The sequence below is a fragment of the Triturus cristatus genome, chromosome 8 (assembly GCF_964204655.1).
Source record: "Triturus cristatus chromosome 8, aTriCri1.1, whole genome shotgun sequence".
NCBI lineage: Eukaryota > Metazoa > Chordata > Amphibia > Caudata > Salamandridae > Triturus > Triturus cristatus.
Window position 1 is genome coordinate 999,506,105 of NC_140591.1, and position 20,251 is coordinate 999,526,355.

Consider the following 20,251-nt stretch of genomic DNA (forward strand, 5'->3'; position numbering starts at 1 on the left):
ACATTTCTGTGGTGGAACGTTCTGGAATCTGCGTGGATCGACAAATTTCCACCCACCCCGCGTTCCCCAAAGTCCTACGAGAAAAATGGCACCTCACTTGTGCGGTCGGCCTAGTGCCCGCGTCAGGAAACGGCGCAAAACACAACGTGGTCACACCTCAATTTCGCAGTGAAAAATGACCCTTTTTTGGCAAAGAGCCTAGCTGTAGTTTGTGACACCTAGCTCTGCCGGCACCTAGGGAAACCTAGCAAACCTATACATTTTTGAAAACTAGACACCCAGGGGAATCCAGGATGGGGTGACTTGAGTGCCTCCCACCAGGGTCTGTTACCCAGAATCCCTTGCAAACCTAAAAACATTTTTTAAAAACACATTTTCCCCACATTTTTGCGGTGGAAAGTTCTGGAATCTGCGTGGATCCACAAATTTCCACCCACCCCACGTTCCCCAAGTCCTGCGAGAAAAATGGTACCTCACTTGTGCGGGTCAGCCTAGTGCCCGCGTCAGGAAACGGCGCAAAACGCAACGTGGTCACACCTCAATTTCGAAGTGAAAAATGACCCTTTTTTGGCAAAGAGCCTAGCTGTAGTTTGTGGTCCCTAGCTCTGCTGGCACATAGGGAAACCTAGCAAACCTATAAATTTTTGAAAACTAGACACCCAGGGGAATCCAGAATGGGGTGACTTGAGTGCCTCCCACCAGGGTCTGTTACCCAGAATCCCTTTCAAACCTAAATGTTTTTCAAAAAAAGCACATTTTAACCACCTTTCTGTGATGGAAAGTTCTGGAATCTGCGTGGATCCACAAATTTCCACCCACCCCGCGTTCCCCAAAGTCCTACGAGAAAAATGGTACCTCACTTTGCGGGTCGGCCTAGTGCCCGCGACAGGAAACGGCGCAAAACGCAACGTGGTCACACCTCAATTTTGCAGTGAGAAATTACCCTGTTTTGGCAAAGAGCCTAGCTGTAGTTTGTGACCCCTAGCTCTGCCGGCACTTAGGGAAACCTAGCAAACCTATACATTTTTGAAAACTAGACAGACAGGGGAATCAAGGATGGGGTGACTTGAGTGCCTCCCACCAGGGTCTGATACCCAGAATCCCTTGCAAACTTAAAGAATTGTCAAAAAACCCACATTTTCTCCACATTTCTGTGATGGAAAGTTCTGGAATCTGCGTGGATCCACAAATTTCCACCCACCCGGCGTTCCCCAAAGTCCTACGAGAAAAATGGTACCTCACTTGTGCGGGTCGGCCTAGTGCCCGGTACAGGAAACGGCGCAAAACGCAATGTGGTCACACCTCAATTTCGCAGTGAAAAATGACCCATTTTTGGCAAAGAGCCTAGCTGTAGTTTGTGAACCCTAGCTCTGCCGGCACCTAGGGAAGCCTAGCAAACCTATATATTTTTGAAAACTAGACACCCAGGGGAATCCAGGATGGGGTGACTTGAGTACCTCCCACCAGGGTCTGTTACCCAGAATGCCTTGCAAACCTACAAAAATTTCAAAAAACCCACATTTTCCCCACATTTCTGTGGTGGAAAGTTCTGGAACCTGTGTGGATCTACAAATTTCCACCCACCCCACATTCCCCAAAGTCTTAGGAGAAAAATGGTACCTCACTTGTGCAGGTCGGCCTTGTGCCCGTGACAGGAAATGGCACAAAACGCAACATGGTCACACCTCAATTTTGCAGTGAAAAATTACCCTTTTTTGGCAAAGTGCCTAGCTGTAGTTTTTTAACCCTAGCTCTGCCGGCACCTAGGGAAACCTACCAAACCCACACATTTCTGAAAACTAGACACCCGGCGGCTTGCAGGGAGGTATGGCTTGCGCGGATCCCCCAACGTTTCCTTACCCAGAATCCCCTGCAAACATCAATTTTAGCTGAAAAAATCACTTTTTTTCACACATTTTTGTGTGGGAAAGTTGTGGCAGCACCGGGCTCACACAAATTTCCCACCACCCAACGTTCCCCCAGGTCTCCCGATAAAAATGGTGCCTCACTTGTGTGGGAGGCCGAAGTACCCGCGTCAGGCAAGGGCCCAAAATGTAGTGAGGCAACATCAAAATTGCCTATCTCAAAACCACCTGGTTTTGCAAAGGGGGGGTCACCTGGGTTTTTGGCCCCGTACTCGGCGGCCATCTAGGGAAACCTACCAACCCACACATTTCTGAAAACTAGACACCCGGCGGCTTCCAGGGAGGTATGGCTTGCGTGGATCTCCCAACGTTTCCTTACCCAGAATCCCCTGAAAACCTCAATTTTAGCTGAAAAAATCACTTTTTTCACACATTGTTGTGTGGGAAAGTTGTGGCAGCACCGGGCTCACACAAATTTCCCACCACCCAGCATTTCCCCAGATCTCCCGATAAAAATGGTGCCTCACTTGTGTGGGAGGCCCAAGTACCCCCGACAGGCAAGGGCTCAAAACGTAGTGAGGCGACATCAAAATTGCCTATCTCAAAAGCACCTGGTTTTGCAAGGGGGGTCACCTGGGTTTTTGGCCCCGTACTCGGCGGCCATCTAGGGAAACCTACCAAACCCACACATTTCTGAAACCTAGATACCCGGCGGCTTCCAGGGAGGTATGGCTTGCGTGAATCTACCAACGTTTCCTTACCCAGAATCCCCTGCAAACCTCAATTTTAGCTGAAAAAATCACTTTTTTCACACATTTTTGTGTGGGAAAGTTGTGGCAGCACCGGGCTCACACAAATTTCCCACCACCCAGCGTTCCCCCAGGTCTCCCGATAAAAATGGTGCCTCACTTGTGTGGGAGGCCCAAGTACCCACGACAGGCAAGGGCCCAAAAAATATTTTGATAGGCAATGTTGATGTTGCCTCACTGCGTTTTGGGCCCTTTCCTGTCGCGGGTACTTGGGCCTCCCACACAAGTGAGGCACCATTTTTATCGGGAGACCTGGGGGAACGCTGGGTGGCGGGAAATTTGTGTGAGCCCGGTGATGCCACAGCTTTCCCATACAGAAATGTGTGGAAAAAGTGATTTTTTCAGCTAAAAATGAGGTTTGCAGGGGATTCTGCGTGAGGAAATGTTGGGGGATCCACGCAAGCCATACCTCCCTGGAAGCCCCCGCGTGTCTAGTTTTCAGAAATGTGTTGGTTTGGTAGGGTTCCCTAGATGGCCGCCGAGCCCCTGACCAAAAACTCATGGGACCCCCTTGCAAAGCCAGGTTGGTTTGTGATAGGTAATTTTGATGTCCATTTTGGGCCCTTCCCTGCCGCGGGTACTTGCCCCTGCCATAAAAGTGAGGTACCATTTCTATTGGGATACTTGGAGAAATGCAGGGGGGTTGGAAATTTGTTGTTACTTTCCGCCGCGTGAAAATTTAGGCACAATAATGCAAGGAAAATGTCACAGTCACATTTTGAGGTTTGCATGACATTGTGGGTAAGATAACTTGTTGGGATCCACAAGAGAGACCTCACCATGCACTCCCATGGGTGTTTAGTTTACGACAAAAACTACAGTTGTTAGGTTATTCTTAAATGAAATGTACAGCTTGCCAGAGAGACAAAACAGACAAAGATTGCTGCACAGCCATCTATTCCTCAAGCACACACATGTACTGGCTGGATTTGGCACGAGGGCGAGTGATGGTTCAGTATATAACATTTTATTAACAAGAGATTTCACAAAAATGAAATGCACTGTCAATAATTGAAAGGACAAAAAACTGAACCAATGACTCGCAGTGATGGAGCAGGGTTTTTACTTTTAAACAAATTACCGGTTTCATTTTCGTATATCATTATTAAAAGTACTACTAATTAATTAGTAATTACTAAAGAGTTGTCGAGTCTTGTCTAACCAACCTTATTAACAGAAGAATTACATGTGGGAATGCTATTGCATGGCTAAAATAATAAGTGAACTAAGATCGTGAGCAAATTGACAATATAGATGTTGCTTATGTGATGTTATTGTGTTTTGCGCTTATAATTAATATGCATTAATGGCTTTTGATGTCGCAAATGGCTAAATAAATACATACACATAAGGGTATTAGCAGGGGAATAACACTGTATAATCATTTCCATGCAGTAATTATGTTTTTGTTTTTCTTTTACTTAAGTTGACCATTGTGGCCTACTGTAAAATGGCTACCACCCGCAGCCTGTATTTGAGTAGACGAAAATTGAAAGGAGGCTTTGCGCTGACTGCGACCTTTTCCTCCGATTAAACCGAAAAGCCATGAACATGACGACACATCTGGGAGTGATGCCAGATGCCCCTGAACATGAAGAAATTGTTGCAAAATCCCTAATCCGACCTGATGAACTTATAATGGTCCCATGAATGTGATACATTTTATCCTAAAGAGACATCCGTAGAAGTAACAAATTAGTTATGGACTTCTAATTTCTATTCATTATTTGAGACTATCAATACGTGAGAAAACCCATCGTTGTATCCTAATGTACCAGGACGACATAATTTCCGCCATTCGACTGTTTTGAAAAGATATGTTTGCAACATTTGGAATGTAAATTTGGTATAAATATTAGTAGACTAGAGAGGTCTAGCGCCACTTCTTCCCGAACCAATGATCAGAGGTCCCGACGCTGACGGAGAGGACGGAGACTCTACATGACGGCTAGAGAACTTTAACTATTTGATGAGGACCGTTTCTGACTTAGAAAACGACTTTTAGCCAGAATAGGTAAATATGGAGAAAATGATCTTGCATTTAATTGGCTTTTCTTACAATTTTAGATAAACAATATTCTGTTTGAATTACTGTGTCGGGTGGTTATTTTATTGTCATGTTTATTGAATATTTAGAGTGTTAAGATGTTTCACCAAATCTATAGCAACTAGTTGATGCCATTGACCTCAGGGTACATGCAGATTGGTTAGGTATTGAAAAGTGTTTCCCCTTATACATGGCACGGATAGAGTGGTAGGATGAATGTTGGTGTTATGGGCCCCACCAGCGTGTGATGTGTGTGTGTGTGCGTTTGACTGAGAAATCACTCCGTCCGTGGAAGTAGAGGGGATTCGGAAGCTCCGATCTGCACCAAAAGACCCCCTTGAACTGAACAAAGAAGAATTGGCGGCATTCAAACAACTGAAAAACAGTCTTTGTGAAGCCCCTGCACTAGGTATGCCAGACTATGAAAAGGAGTTTGAGCTATACTGTAGTGAGCGAAATGGGTGTGCACTTTCAGTGTTGATACAGAAACATGGAAGACAAAGAAGGCCAATAGCCTATTTCTCATCAATGCTAGATCCAGTGGCAATAGGTCTACCAGGATGTCTGAAAGCGGTAGCAGCCACTTGCCGAAGCATAGAGCAGCGTGAGGGAATTGTGATGGGGTATCCAGTAAAAGTGTTTGTACCCCATAGTGTGGCGATCCTTTTGACAAGGAGTCGAACACAGATCATGTCACATAGTCGGTTGACTAAGTATGAAAAGGTCATTGTAGGTGCAAACAATGTGAGTCTGGAAAGGTGTGTGAATGTGAATCCAGCTACACTTTTGCCTGATGCAGAGAGAGTGGAGATAAGAGAAGAAGCTGATCATGATTGTCTGGATGTGCTTGATTATTGCACGAAACCGCGTCCTGATATAAAAGACCTACCACTGCCAGAAAGTGATCATGTGTTTTTCGTGGATGGATCCTGTCTGAGAACGGAAGAAGGAGTGTTGAGTGCAGCCTATGCAGTGTGTACAGTTTCAGCAGTTATAGAGGCATCACCCTTGAAAGGAGTTAGATCCGCTCAAGTGGCAGAAATAGTGGCATTAACCAAGGCATGCAAGATTGGGAGAAATGCAAGAGTGACTGTGATGACTGACAACCAGTATGGCTTCGGAGTTGTCCACGATTTTGGCCAACTGTGGCTGCAAAGAGGTTTCCTGACCTCAAGTGGAACTCCCATAAGGAATGCAGAAGTGGTGGGAAAATTGCTTGAGGCAATACAAATGCCCAAAGAATTAGCTGTGGTGAAATGTGCTGCTCATGGACAGGGTAGTGATTACATCACTACTGGAAACCGGTTTGCAAATGACATGGCTCATTATTGTGCCCGAAACAAATATTCAATCAATCGGTCTAAGGAAAAGGAAATGTCTTTTTGCTCCATAATGTTTACTAACGTTGTGGGAACATGGGAAGAAGTGAGGCAACTGCAGGACGAAGCAGGGGATGAGGAAATGAGACAGTGGGTAAAAGCAGGATGTGCCCCCAGAGAAAAAGATCATGTGTGGGTATATCGAGATGGAAGACCAGTAATGCCTGATAGCATGATGTCAACCATGGCACGGATGTATCATGGCCAAGGACATCTGGGAAGGGATGCCATGATAAGGGCCTTTAAACAGACCTGGTATAATCCAAAATTCAGGCTGACTGCAGAAAGTCTCTGTCAGAGATGTTTGACATGTCAACAGTACAATCCAGGAAGAAAAACAGTGGTGAGTCTGGGTACCATAGGTCGGGAAGGAGGACCTTTCACTAGAATGCAAGTAGATTTTATTGAAATGCCCCCTTACAACAAACTAAGGTATGTTTTGGTAGTAGTTTGTCTGTTCTCTAGGTGGGTGGAGGCATACCCGACCAGAAGTAATGATGGAAGCACAGCTGCCAAGCTGTTGTTGAGGGAATTCATCCCAAGGTACGGGTTCCCAATAACCATTGAATCAGACAGAGGAGGACATTTCTACAATGAAATCATGAAACTGATTTGTGAAGCATTAGGTGTACAACAGAAACTGCATTGTGCCTACCGACCAGAGGCTTCTGGTGTGGTCGAGCAAATGAATGGTACCATCAAAAATAGAATTGGAAAAATGTGTTTGGCCACAGGGTTGAAATGGCCTGATGTCTTGCCTCTGGTTTTGATGACCATCAGGTCTACTCCTGACAGAACCACAGGTTTGAGTCCACACGAGATCATCATGCGTCGTGCCATGAGATATGTGTTTGTGCCAGTCAACAAGCTGATGACTATAACTGATGACATGATTTTGGATTACTGTAAAGGCCTGGCTGACGCAGTTCATTCTGTGTTTCACCAGGTTGGAGTGGATGCCACCACTCTTGAAAGAAAACCAGCCCATGATTTGAGCCCAGGGGACTGGGTAAGGATAAAAGTACATAGAAGAAGAAACTGCCTGGTTCCAAGGTGGGGAAGGCCAAGACAGGTCATCCTGACTACAACAACTGCTGTAAAGTGTGCAGGACTGAAGAACTGGATACATGCTAGTCACACTCCGAGAGTTCCAAATCCAGCAGACAGCATTGGAAAAGAATACTTTGACGAATCAGAATCAAGTGATGAGTCAAGCAGTGAAAACACAAAAACAAAAGAACACCCTGAAAGGGGGGAAAATGAGCTAAGACTAGTTCAGACCCCCAGAGAAGAAATTCTGAGGAAAAGATTGCAGATTTCAGACACTTCAGATTCTGGAGACGAGCAAACCGCAAGTGGTGAACACAGAAAGAAGAAAAGAAAAGAACATTCAGTCAGAAGTAACATTTGCACCAAATGAGAGAGTAGAAGAAATTCCACCTGAGAAAATATTGGAGGAAGAAGGGACAGTTGTAGAAAGAGAGGGACAGATTGCGGAAGATCCCCGAGGAGGTGTAGGGAACTGCAACATCCAGACAGGTGAAGGGACAATAAGTCAGCAAGAAGATTGCGTGCCGGAGACCCGAGGAGGGACAGAAGTAGGGCCAACCCAAGAGGTGGAAAAGGAGACTTCTGAAAAAGAAAAATCAAATGAATCAGAATCTGAAGACAGTGAAACAGAGATACCGGACGGTCGAGTTCTGAGAAAGAGAACTTGAATCGAGGAAAGAAACGGCAAAGACGGCAAAACAAGAAGGAACGCCAAAGGAGATATTTGGCCAAATAAAATTAAGAAATTAAGATACAGACTGACGCGAGCTAAACCCTCAGAGGCTGAACAAGTGAATGAAGTAACTAGTCAGCATCCGGAGAAAGAGGGAGAAACAGAAGTGTCAGAAGCAAATAAACGAGCAAGGAAGCCAAATCAGAAATATAAGTCACCTGAATGGACGTACGTGGCACTGCCTGAACAAGGAGAAGAGGCAGATAGTCAAGGAAATCCAGAGGAGACTTGGCTGAAACTGATAAAAGAAGAAGAGACTGGGGAAATCCTGAGAGTTTTCTTATCCGACATCGGAGAAGAAGCGGAAGATCAGGAAATCCTGCATGTGGATGACGAGACAGAAGTGAAAAACGACAAAAGGCCAAGCTGAGTAATTTAGGCGATCCTTGTAGGAATACAGAGGATTGAATAAGAAAATTGCAATATTTGAACAAATCTGTAAAGTTTAGCTTCAAAAGCTAAAGGAGGCGGAGTAAAAGAGGCTAAAGACACGGTTAGATCTAACAAGATGGCTAACATAGATGATAACAAGAGTAGATGTACCTTCATGAGAAGATGGTGCAAGACCTGTTGCTGTTGTACAGGATTATTAATGCTTCTTTGGAGCGTACTCGCTCTTTTGATCTCTTTCAAAGTAACTCTAGATACATTAGCAGGACATACTGAGAACATGACTAATATAGTAATACCAGTTAGAACAAGCACAGAGCATGTGCATCAAGATAGATCAATAAATGATTTCTCTAGCAATGTGTTTTCAAAACTGTTGTATGAATATGTTAAAACAATGGAAGTAAGGGATTGCTACGTCTGCATGCAATTACCTGCATCTGTTTCAGAAGGGGTGACTTATCATCACCTCCCAGCAACTTATGGAATAACATGTAGCGTCTTGACTAGTATATTTTATCAAGTAGGAAAATTAGAGTACAATTTGTCTAACATAGATAATATTCTTGGACGATTGCCCATGAATAAAGAATTAAATCCAGCTAAAGATGCTAATACATTAGGAGAAATTTTCATAGAAGCTAAAGGATTAACCCTGGAATATATTTTTAAGAACAATTTAACTTGCAGTTTGAAACCAGAAGAGAAAACATTCTTGGATATGGTTGAGGAGAGAAGATTGAAAATACACAAAAATGCAGAAGGACATAAAGAAGGGGAAACATTTGGGCAATAGATGGGAACAAGGAAACACAAGGTGACGTTAGACCAACAATAGCTATAGATTCACCACAGAAAGGCAAATTATGCATCATGAGAGAAAGATCCCAGTATGATTACATATACATAGGGACAAGGGAGTGTCATGATACATACTTCATTGCATCTGGATGGGGATTTAGAGGTGGAGAAGACCCAGTTTTCCCTGGATTGTATTATATTTGTGGGAACAAGGCTTATTACAGGTTGCCTTACCATTGGTATGGAACATATTATGTAGGCCTGGTCTTTCCAAAGATCTTTCACATGGATAGAATAGAAAATAGTGGACCAAATAACCTACTAATGCGTAGCAGAAGAGAAACATGGTTAGAAATTGTAGGTGATATTTTTGGAGCCTTGATACCAGCAGTGGGAATATCTTTAAATGCAAATAATATTCGGAAACTGTCCACTATTGTGGATCGATTGTCAACAAGCACAGCTGGAGGATTTCTATTGGTAAATACTGAATTGGTTGCCATGCGTGCTATGATTATGCAAAATCAACTTGCCCTTGATATTCTATTGGCAAAAGAGGGTGGAGTCTGTGGAATGCTGAAAGTTCAACATTGTTGCACTTACATTCCGAAAGCAGAGATCTAAAAGTCTATATCAAAAATATTACAGAATTGCATGACGAAATAAAACCACTGGAGGTTGAAAGTATCTGGACTAGAATTAGTAATAAGATGGCTGCTATAAAAACTTTCTTAGGTAAATTAGGTAGTACTATAATAGGGAAAATATTATTCCCATTAACCTGTGTGATTCTTGTATTATTATTACTTAGATTAGGATGTATGTGTTGTAGATATCGGAGAAATAAAAAGAAGGTTAAAAGAGAAATTTACAAAAAGAGAGAAAAGAGACCAGAAAAGGATCTCAATGAAATAGAAATGGAAGAATGGAAGGAGAGCATGTATGATAGAACCCAGAGAGAAGATGAAAGGGAAACTGAATTTTAATTAAGCAAAAAGACATTTCAAATTTCTGAAAAAGGGGAAACCAAATTGAAATTTGTGGGTTGTTTGGTGGTGATAAAATCACCAAAGGGGGGATTGCTGGAGCGGGTAAAATAAAATTATTTTGGTATACCCAATCCATTTATATATGTTTATATTAAAAAGACTAAACGATAAATCTTAATGATTAAACTGTGTGCTGTGATAAACTAATCAACCTTATTAATCAAGAGAACATACGTGGGAACGCATTTGCATGGCTAAATTAATAGGTGAACTAAGATTGTACGCATATTAAAAATTATATGTTTAGTTTAAGCAATGTTTATGTGATTTGCGCCTAAATAAACCCGCATTTAACGGCTTTAATTGTCGCATATGGCTAGATAAATGCATATACATAGGGGTATTAGCAAGGGAATAACATTGTTTATTCATTTCCATGTATTGATTTCATTTTGTGTTTCTTTACCTTAAGTTGACTATTTCGGCCTGCTAAAAGATGGCCGCCAACTGAATCCACACTAAAGTACATGACTTCATGCAATTGACAGCAGAGGAAGGCGTCTGCACTGACTACGCAGCAACCTCTCCTTGAAGTCCTGTACCAAGTCCATGAAGACTACTCTGGGCGAGAAGCCAATGTCCCTGAACACGGATGAAACTGTTACTAGTTTGGAACCAAAAGCCACCTTTTCCACAATAGACTGATACATTCCTGACCTGGGAACGATTTTCCCATACGCCTAGTTAATACATCATCCGAATGTGAACTTTAAATTTTGTTGCTTAAAATCTTGGGACGGGGCTGAATTCAGCCAATGAAATGACTAGAAATTATTAAATGTTTCCTTTTTATGAAAAATTTCAGTATAAATATTAGTAGTCTAGAGAGGGAAATTAGGTTACCACTCTATGATCTCGAGACGCACCCTGATCAATGCCATTCACGACGCTGACAGCAGAGGACGGGACGCTAGACTCTTTGATGATTTTCTGAGGACCCGATTCTGACTTAGAGAACGACAATTAGCCAGGATAGGTAATTATGACTCAAGATTATTGCACTTGTTAGGATTTTAACATGAACATTTTAATTAGATAAAGAAATTGATTGTTTGAAGAACTGTGTCGGGTGGTTATTTCTTGAAATGTATATTTTATTAGCATATTGAATTGAAGTGTTTATCATCACATCCCTAGTCAACTAAACGATCCAATTGGCCTCCGGATGGAGGAATTGTCAGGATAAATAAGTAAATGTGGTCTCCTCCATCCAAGGGAAATAAAGCTGTAGTTCGGAAGAGAAATTGAAGACCTCTCTCCCCTGTAGGCACGGATAGATTGATGAGAATGAATGTTGGTGTTATGGGCCCCACCAGCGTGCGATGTGTGTATGTGCATGTGACTGTGAAATCATTCCGTCCGTGGAAGCAGGAGGTGATTTTGTGTTCTGAACTGCACCAGTTTTCATGTATGTAGAACAGAGTGTTGAAGTATTTTCCTGAAATTCAGTACCTTGCAGAATTTGACAAAGTAAAGACATTGTCAAAACAAACATGCTGGACATCTACTATCCCAAAAGGAGTCCACAGCTTGAAAATGACACACCCAGGCATACACCAATGCAGCTACTCACATACCCAGTTACACACAGACTCAGTCACTCATACACACACTGATATAACAACTAACACACATAGGCCCACATTGATACAGCCATTGACACACCCAACTACACACCGATACAGCCACTGATAACACCCACTTACTCACACAGTCTTTTACACTGATGCAAGCATTGGCTCACCCAAACACACACTAATATAGCCACTGACACACCTAGGCACAGACTGATGCAGCCACTGACACACCCGGGGACACAATGTTTTAGATACAGACATACCTACACACATACCGCTACAGACACTGACACACCCTGTCACTCACTCGTGCAGACACTCACATACCCAATAATTCACTGATATGGCCACTCACACACCCAATCACTCTCCTATGCAGCTACTCACACAGCCACTCCCACTTAGTCACTTATACAGCTACTTACACAGCCACTCATACATTTATACAAACACTCACTCAGATGCCCTCTTACTCACTGATGCAGCCAATGGCACTCACAATCACTCTCCTATACAGCCACTCACACACTGACTCACTCACACATAAAGCCATTCACACCCACGCACTTACCTATACTACCACTCACACAGCCACTCAGACTTATACAAGCATTCAGACACCCACTTAGGCAGCCATACAGCCACTCACACAGGAACTCATTGAGTCATACACTCATTCACACATCCAGACACATATAGTTTCTTTTTTATAACCAAGAAAAGTGGTTCTAACAAGTTTTTTTACATTTTGTTTTTTGGGATGTTTTTTCACTTAAATAGGCAACTAAAAAAATAACTTTTAAAACAAAATACTGAAAACTAGTGTCATTATAAAAAAAAGAAAAACATTTAACACTTGTCATTTCTGTCTGCTTCTAGAATAGTGGCAACAGGCTGTTCACCAACAGTCAAAACTTTTTGCAATCAGTGCAAAATGTGCCAATTTTTTGTAGTTCTGAGGCTCCTTCTGGGAGTCGTTGTACCTCTGCTGGGAGGGTGTCACCGGGTGCAATTGGTGTTGCCAATGAAATAGAAGGTTGTGTTGCATGATGCTGACTCTCTGCTCTTGCCAGATGCCTTGGGTGTTGGTTTTCAAATGTTTCAAAATACTTGTTGTTCCATGCAAATATTTTTAGAAGATCCTCTGGAGAGCACCTTATTGCAGAGGTTACAATTTAAATTTTTCGTGACTACCTTCTTCTTTCCAGAGGGGATGCTGAAAACCTCCCAAGCTTTTAACTGTTTCTTTGCTGGGCATTCCTCCTCTGAAGAACTAGCAACTCTCTCTTCCTGGTGTTCCTCTGAATTTCTTACAGATACCATTTTAAAGTAAAAAATGTGAAACATGTTAAAGAACGTATTTTTTAGACCAAATCTGGAGCTTCAGGAAATATAACCTCCAATTTCAGCAATTACAGTAAAAAGAGTTGAAAACTGGGTGGGGTCTTCCTTTCCAGAATCATGAATATTATTTTATCCAATGAAATCCCTTTATTCAGTTGTTTCGTGGGATTCATGACACACATAATCACAATTTTTGGAAAATTAAAAAAAACAGACTATATAAATTTACTAATCATACTAATAAATCACTGACCTCAAACAATTTTATAAGGTGTATATATGTTTTTGGGTGTTCATAAAAATCATGCCGAATCCGCCAATGTCTGTGGTACCAGAATGCAACTGTTTGTGATGAATGCACACATTTTCTGGGTACATTTGTTCCTTGCAGGGAAGAATATACCTGGATTGAGGTCTGGGGTGTTCCACCAATGGTTATTGATCTAAAGAATAACAATACTTGCACTGACAGGCTTGGGTACATTTTATCTGGTCTGTACTTCCGAATAGTAGATGGGAGAAACATTAAGGACAATGCATACCATTTAATTCATGCCCCTACTAGTGGGCAAAATTAGATTTTTATGTACATATTACTACATGCTCGTTTAACAAGGTTGCAGGCTTTGGAATAGTTTGCTAATAATAAGAGGACACCTTCCCCAGCTTATTAAGAAAAGCAAAAATCGGAACTCAAGGCCTGGCTCTTCAACTGAACCACTACACCCAGACGGATCAGCAGCTCCTCCCCACCGTGAGTCCCTTGAGACCCTCATGGATGAGTAGCTGCGCTTTACAATTCCCTGATTGGTTGATTGATTTGATTCAGGTATTTAGGGTTTCACTCACATTGTTTTTTTTTTATATTTCTTTTTATTAATCATCATCAACAGAGTTCAACATTGTCATTTACGAGCAAGAGACCATGCAAAATGCAAGATTACAATATGAAACACACTTGAATCAAATCACAGTGTATAATGTAGAGTAAGTCAAAGGATTTCAGGAGTCCCAGTGTCCTGCATAGGAATTGGTGGAGTACAGATGTCCCCCCTGTAGTGGTTCCATGGTCCCCACACTTTATTCCATTTCCCCGAGCACCCCCTTGCAACATAGACCAATTTCTCCCTAAACATACACCAGTCTAGTCCCTCCTTCCATTTTCCCAGTGTAGGTGGCTGACGTGCCCCTCAATACTGCGCAATATTTCTTTTTGCGATCATTAATGCCAGAGTAACCCACTGTGTAGAATAAGAGGTGAGCTCTGCAGGTTCCCTAATATTCAGGAGGCATCTGCAGGCCTCTTGCTGTATATCAATATTCAGAACCTCCCGCAAAGTGTGATGTATTGCTTGCCAATAAGACTGTATGTGTACACTGTCCCATATGATGTGTATAAACGTGCCAATCTCCCCACACTCACGTCTGCACTCCCCCGTTTCTGTCCTACCCATGCGTACCAAGCCCGGCCCTGTGTAATAAATCTTGTGCAGGATTTTGAGCTGTACCAGTCGTAGTCTTGCCTGGATCGCCACTTTTCTCGGGGAGGAGACCGCCTCTTGCCAATCTTCCTCATCTAGTTCCAAGCCGTCTCTGACCCATTTCTCCTTTAGTGATTGCAAGGGATCTTCCATATTGTTAATCAGTTTTTTGTAAATCAGGGAAATGGTTTTCTCAGGGAGGTGGCCATCTAATATCCTGTCCTCCAATGGAGAAGCCTCCGGAATTGCGGATTTGCACCTGACGTGGGTGAGCAAGGCATGCCAGACTTGAAGATACCGAAAATGTTCTGTGTCTGCCAGGCGGTATTGCTGTTGGAAGGAGGTGAAGGGAAGTATAATCTCTTTACCCCATACATCTTTGATCTGTGAGAGTCCAATCAGGTCCCATTTATCAGAGCCCTTGGATTGCCACAGGTTTCCCAGCGTCTCAGAATTCCACAGTGGAGTTGCCAGGGTAAGTCTGCGATCCCATCCCAGCTGTTTGTTAGCCACATGCCAAACATGGACCGAATGTGCAGTAGGTCCTGTGAGAGAGTACCTGAGGGGCTTGGCATAGAGCACTCTGGTGTATTCACCCCCAGGGAGCAGCCATTTGTCCATGGCATACTCGGGGTCGTCAGGTCGACCTTAGATCCCCTGGTTGATAGCTGCCAGGTGGGACGCCCAATAGTACTTTTTAACATCTGGGAGGCTAATGCCCCCATCATACCATGTTAAGGGTCAATTTGGTGAGGGCTATGCGTGGCTTAACCTCCCATAGGAGATCTCTTTGAAGATTCTCTATGTCTTTGAAGTAAGAAGGGGGAACCGGATCCATTGAATTCTGGAGGGCATATAGGAAGCGTGGCAGGGCCATCAATTTAAAGAGGACCGCCCTACCTAACAACCAAAGAGGCAGTGACTTCCAATGCTTGACGTCGTTTTTTAGCCTCTGGAGGGGTGGCACCAGGTTGCGGGCAAAGCGGAGCTCCGCATTTAGCGTGATAAAAATGCCGAGATATCGAAAGCTGTCCGATGCTATCGGTATCAGGCAGCCCCTTGGAATGTTGGGTGGTGCTCCCTGTAGAACATACACCACGGATTTTGACCAGTTTATGGTGAATCCGGAGTATCTCCCAAACACCGTGAGAATGTTCAGGAGGCCGATCAAGGAGGCTCTTGGAGAGGTCAGGTACAGCAGAATATCATCTGCGTATAGCGATATCTTGTCTTCCCAGTCCGGTGACCACCGCATCCCACGAATCACTTGATCTCTACGGACCCATGCCGCCAGGGGCTCCAAAGATAACGCAAAAAGGAGCGGAGACAAAGGGCAACCCTGTTGCGTGCCACGGCTCAGTAGGAAAGCTGGTAACTTACAGTTGTTCACCACAACCTGTGCCATGGGATTAGAATATAACAGGCGGACCCAGCTCTTAAAGGTGGGTCCAAAACCCAGTTTGTCTAGCACGGCAAAGAGGTAAGGCCATTCAACCATATCAAATGCCATGGCAGCATCCAGGGATACCAGCATGGCGGGTTCTAGAATAGTTGGTACCCTGCCCAGCACACTGTGTAAACAGCGTAGATTGAGAGCGGTATTACGATGTGGCATAAAGCCTGACTGATCAGGGTGTACTAATGTGTCAATTACCTTAATCAAGCATGTAGCTAATAGCTTAGCAAGATTCTTGGGTTCTGCATTCAGCAGCGATATGGGTCTATAGGACACACAGCTGGTTTTGGGTTTGCCCTCCTTGTGAATGACTGCAATATTTGCAACCCGTTGGTCAAAGGGAAGCATCCCCTTGTCTCTGCTCTCCAAGAACATCGATCGGAGGAACGGGGCTATCTTATCCGGTCTCAATTTATACAATTCAATTGGGATGCCATTGGGGCCAGACGCCTTTCCCGAACGCACCCCCCTTATCGCCTGAGCCACCTCATCGTCTGCGAGAGCTGACTCAAGATACTCATTATTTTCCTCCGAGAGGATGGGGAGCCTGATATCCCTAAGCAATTCACTATTGTCTTCGTCCGTGTAATTGCCAGTCGTGCGGTATTCCGTTCGATAATAGTCAGCAAATTGGTTAGGTATTGCCTGGGGGTCGGTAATGGGGACTGTGTCCTCGCTGTGTAGCTCGGGCACTAAGCGGGCCGCCCACTCCCTCCTATCCAACCATGCAATTAGCTTCCCCGCCTTATCACCATGTTCATAGATTCTGCTCTGCGTATCTCTGCCCTGTGCCCTGGCTTTATCCTCGGCTATGCTTCTGTACTCGTCTTGTTTCAAGTTAAGGAAATGCAACTTTTCGGTGGTCACGGTCTGAGCTAATTCTTCCTCCACTTTCAATATTTCGTCTTCTGCTCGCACTAACTCCGCCTGTTTATTCTTCTTCTTTCCCACTATGAGGGATAGTGTTTCCCCACGAATGACTGTTTTGTAAGCTTCCCATAACGTCTGTGCTGAGTCAACCGTCCCCTCATTGTCTTGGAAATAATTGTCTGTGGCCTGAACTATTTTCTTCTGGGTTTCTGGGTCCCTCAGGTACCATGAATTGATTGGGGCTATCTTCCCAGCGCTCATTTGACCCAGGACTATGTGCATCCAGACCGGAGAGTGGTCCAAGATACCTCTACCCAGGCGACGAACATCCCTGATATTGAACGCCTGTGCCGCCGGGACTAGGATATAGTCAATACGGGAGAGACTGTTATGGGCTCCCGACAAGAACTTGTATTGATTTCTATCGGGGTTGTGGGTCCTCCAACCATCCACCAGTCCCATTGACTCAAGAAAATCCGGTAGCCACCTCTGTGAGGGTCTGAGTTCCCGTGGGGGATGCCGGTCAAGCGTTCCAGACGGCACTGCGTTGAAGTCTCCTACTATCACAAGGAGGCTGACCACCCAGATCCTTGAATGTATCATTTTGAAGGCCGGAGGGAACATACACTGAAACAAATGTGTCTGTCTTGCCCTCCCACAACCCAAAGACCCCGATATACCTACCCCGAACGTCAGACCATGTCGTTTGAATCGTGAAAGGGAACATGTTTTTGGTTAATATCCCCACCCCTCACGACACCGTTGTGAAGCCCGCGTGTGCCACCAACCTATATCCTCCCTTGTTCAGAGCCTGACATGCGATCCCAATAAGGTGTGTTTCCTGTAGGAGGATGACATCGGGGCGTGCCGCCTGTTGTACTGGTTGACCATCCCACGTTTAATCTTGGCACCCAAGCCATTTACATTCCAGCTGAGGACTCTGACCCCCCTATATCTCTGTGTGTACCCATTGAAATGCAGACATTGTAGCTGCTCCTGCTCGGTGATTGGTGTTTGCGTTGTCGAAAAAAACATATTCCACACACATTTCAAACTCTAGAAACAGGAACTTCCCCTCCCAAGCTCCCCTCTCCCTGCGTCCAATGCTCAGAATTTTTGATTGGACTGAACCTGCGAAAAAATCGTTATAATCAAACAACAATAACAAACCCTCCCAACCGTCCCCCACCCTGCTACCCTGCACTCTGGGCTTCAAACTGCCCATGACTAAATTTGCAGAATGCCTGTCGCCCCACCAACGTGACTAAAAGTAGAAAATTGGGGTACGTGGTGCCACCCTCCCATCCCCTCCCCTCAATAATACCAACACTCGATCGTCTACAACTCACTTAAGGATATACCCGATGACCGGTAGTGAGAAGGGTCCAGGATAAGGAATGCCTCTGATGGGCGAACCCAACCTTTAGGTCAATATTCCAATCCGACCCGTTTGACATAGAGTCCCAGATCAGTGCATCCCCCAACCCCTAGCGCAACCCTCCCCCCAAGTCAACTTCATCACATCGTCCGAGGGAAACTCTGTCAGCAATTCTCCAGCCACTCCGCCACTGACTCCGGATGCTCGAAGAACCAGGCTTGACCGTCCACCTCCACTCGGAGTCTAGCGGGGAAGAGCATGGCGTACTTGAAGCCTTTATCCTTCAATTATTTTTTTGAACCATCTGTGTGAAGTCCGGGAAGAATGAAATCTCAGCATTCTCGTACCAGTCCTAGCGTGTTGAAAAATTACATCACTGTCGCGGAAGTCGAGGACTCAAGCCAGGTTCGGACGAGGGTGGGCCCAGGCTGCGGTCGACCTCCAGGGAACTTATATGCTCGCTCTATGACGAAGAATCTCCCTAAACCCTTGGGTTTTAGATGGTTGAGGATAAGGTCCTCCACGAATAGATTTGTAGCCTGCCCTTCTGATTTTTCCGGAACACCCTGAATACGAATGTTGCTGCGACGCAGGCGTCCTTCATAATCGTCCAACTTGGATTCAGTGAATTTCCGAAATGTTTGTCCTTGACTTCCAGTTGCAATTGAGAAGTGTCTTCCACTAGGCTCGTAGTGGTTAATTCCACTTGCTTCACCCGCTCATTATTTTTATTCATGTCCACCCGGAACAGGTTGACCTCTACTGTTATGGCGTCCATCTTATGCTCAAGGGAGGTCTTGATACCCGCAATCGCCCCCAGGACGTCCTTAAGCGTTGGTTCCGGTGTGGCTTCTCCCTGTGTTGCACCACCCTTGCCTACTGGGGAGGAATCAGGCAGTGATGTCTAGGGGAGCGCGTACCTGTCCAACCGATTCTGCTGCACGGACTTGGAGCACCGAGACGACAACATTGTGGCTGCGGCACTCTTTCAGATGTGATGTCTATTGCACACCACCTCTCAGGGCACCCAGCCCCACGATCACCGCTTCCGTCTCCGCTCACTACAGCCCCCGGACAGGCCTCAGGTCTGGCGATTGGGTTGCTGGTCACCCACAATGTCCAACCACCACACACGATGTCAGTGGACGCCCAGCCAATAGTACTCACTTCGTGCCCTAAAGGTGTAGGGCAGACGGCAATGCGAGCAGGCCACCGCACCCCAGTACAGCCAAGTATCAGGTATAAATGAGCCATTGACAGGCCCACCAGGGGAAAGACAGGCCCAGTGCTGTGCTAGCAGCGGACGGGAAAGCTATCCATCACCCACGCGCTCACCACAGGTATTCGCAGCTTGGTCCACAGCAAAGACTGCGCAGGGTGGGCGCCAGCAGGAACAGCATCCACATCAAGTGCGGCGCTCCGTCAGCAAGTATGGAGAGTGGTCATCAGAGGCGTCCCCACACTCCCACAACGGCAGATCTGTGACTCCTCCCCAGGTTACCCCGAGCCAGCGCGGCAGCAGCAGGCCAGATCACGGCCTGCAAATCTTGGTCTCCTGAGGGGCGCGGGTGAGGCAGAAGGTCCGCTGCTGACGTTCAGGCCGGCCGAACCTCCGGAGCGGTGTGCCAACCTGCCACCTCTTGGACCCGGGAGCTGACGCCGCTACTCCAGGGATGCTTCAGGTGGGGGGTGAGGAGTTGGACAGGAATGGGTCTCGCCCGCTGTGTTACCAGTCACTGTGGAGCCCTCCAGTGTATAATTCAGCGCATCCGGGGTCAGCAGCCAACCGTCTCCGCAATCAAGGCCCCGGAGCCCACGTTGTTACCAGGCTCCGGGGATTCACGGCCGCTCCCGGGTTCCCTGGCTGATGTCGTGCTGCTTGTGTTGCTGGGGACTCTGCGGATCAACTCCGGTTCGGATATCCGGGCGACAGGTCTGCCGAGATGGTGTCTGCGTGCAGGTCCCGCCGACAATCGAGGTCCCGGCTTCTAGGCCACCACCAGGCCTCGCCGCAACACCGGC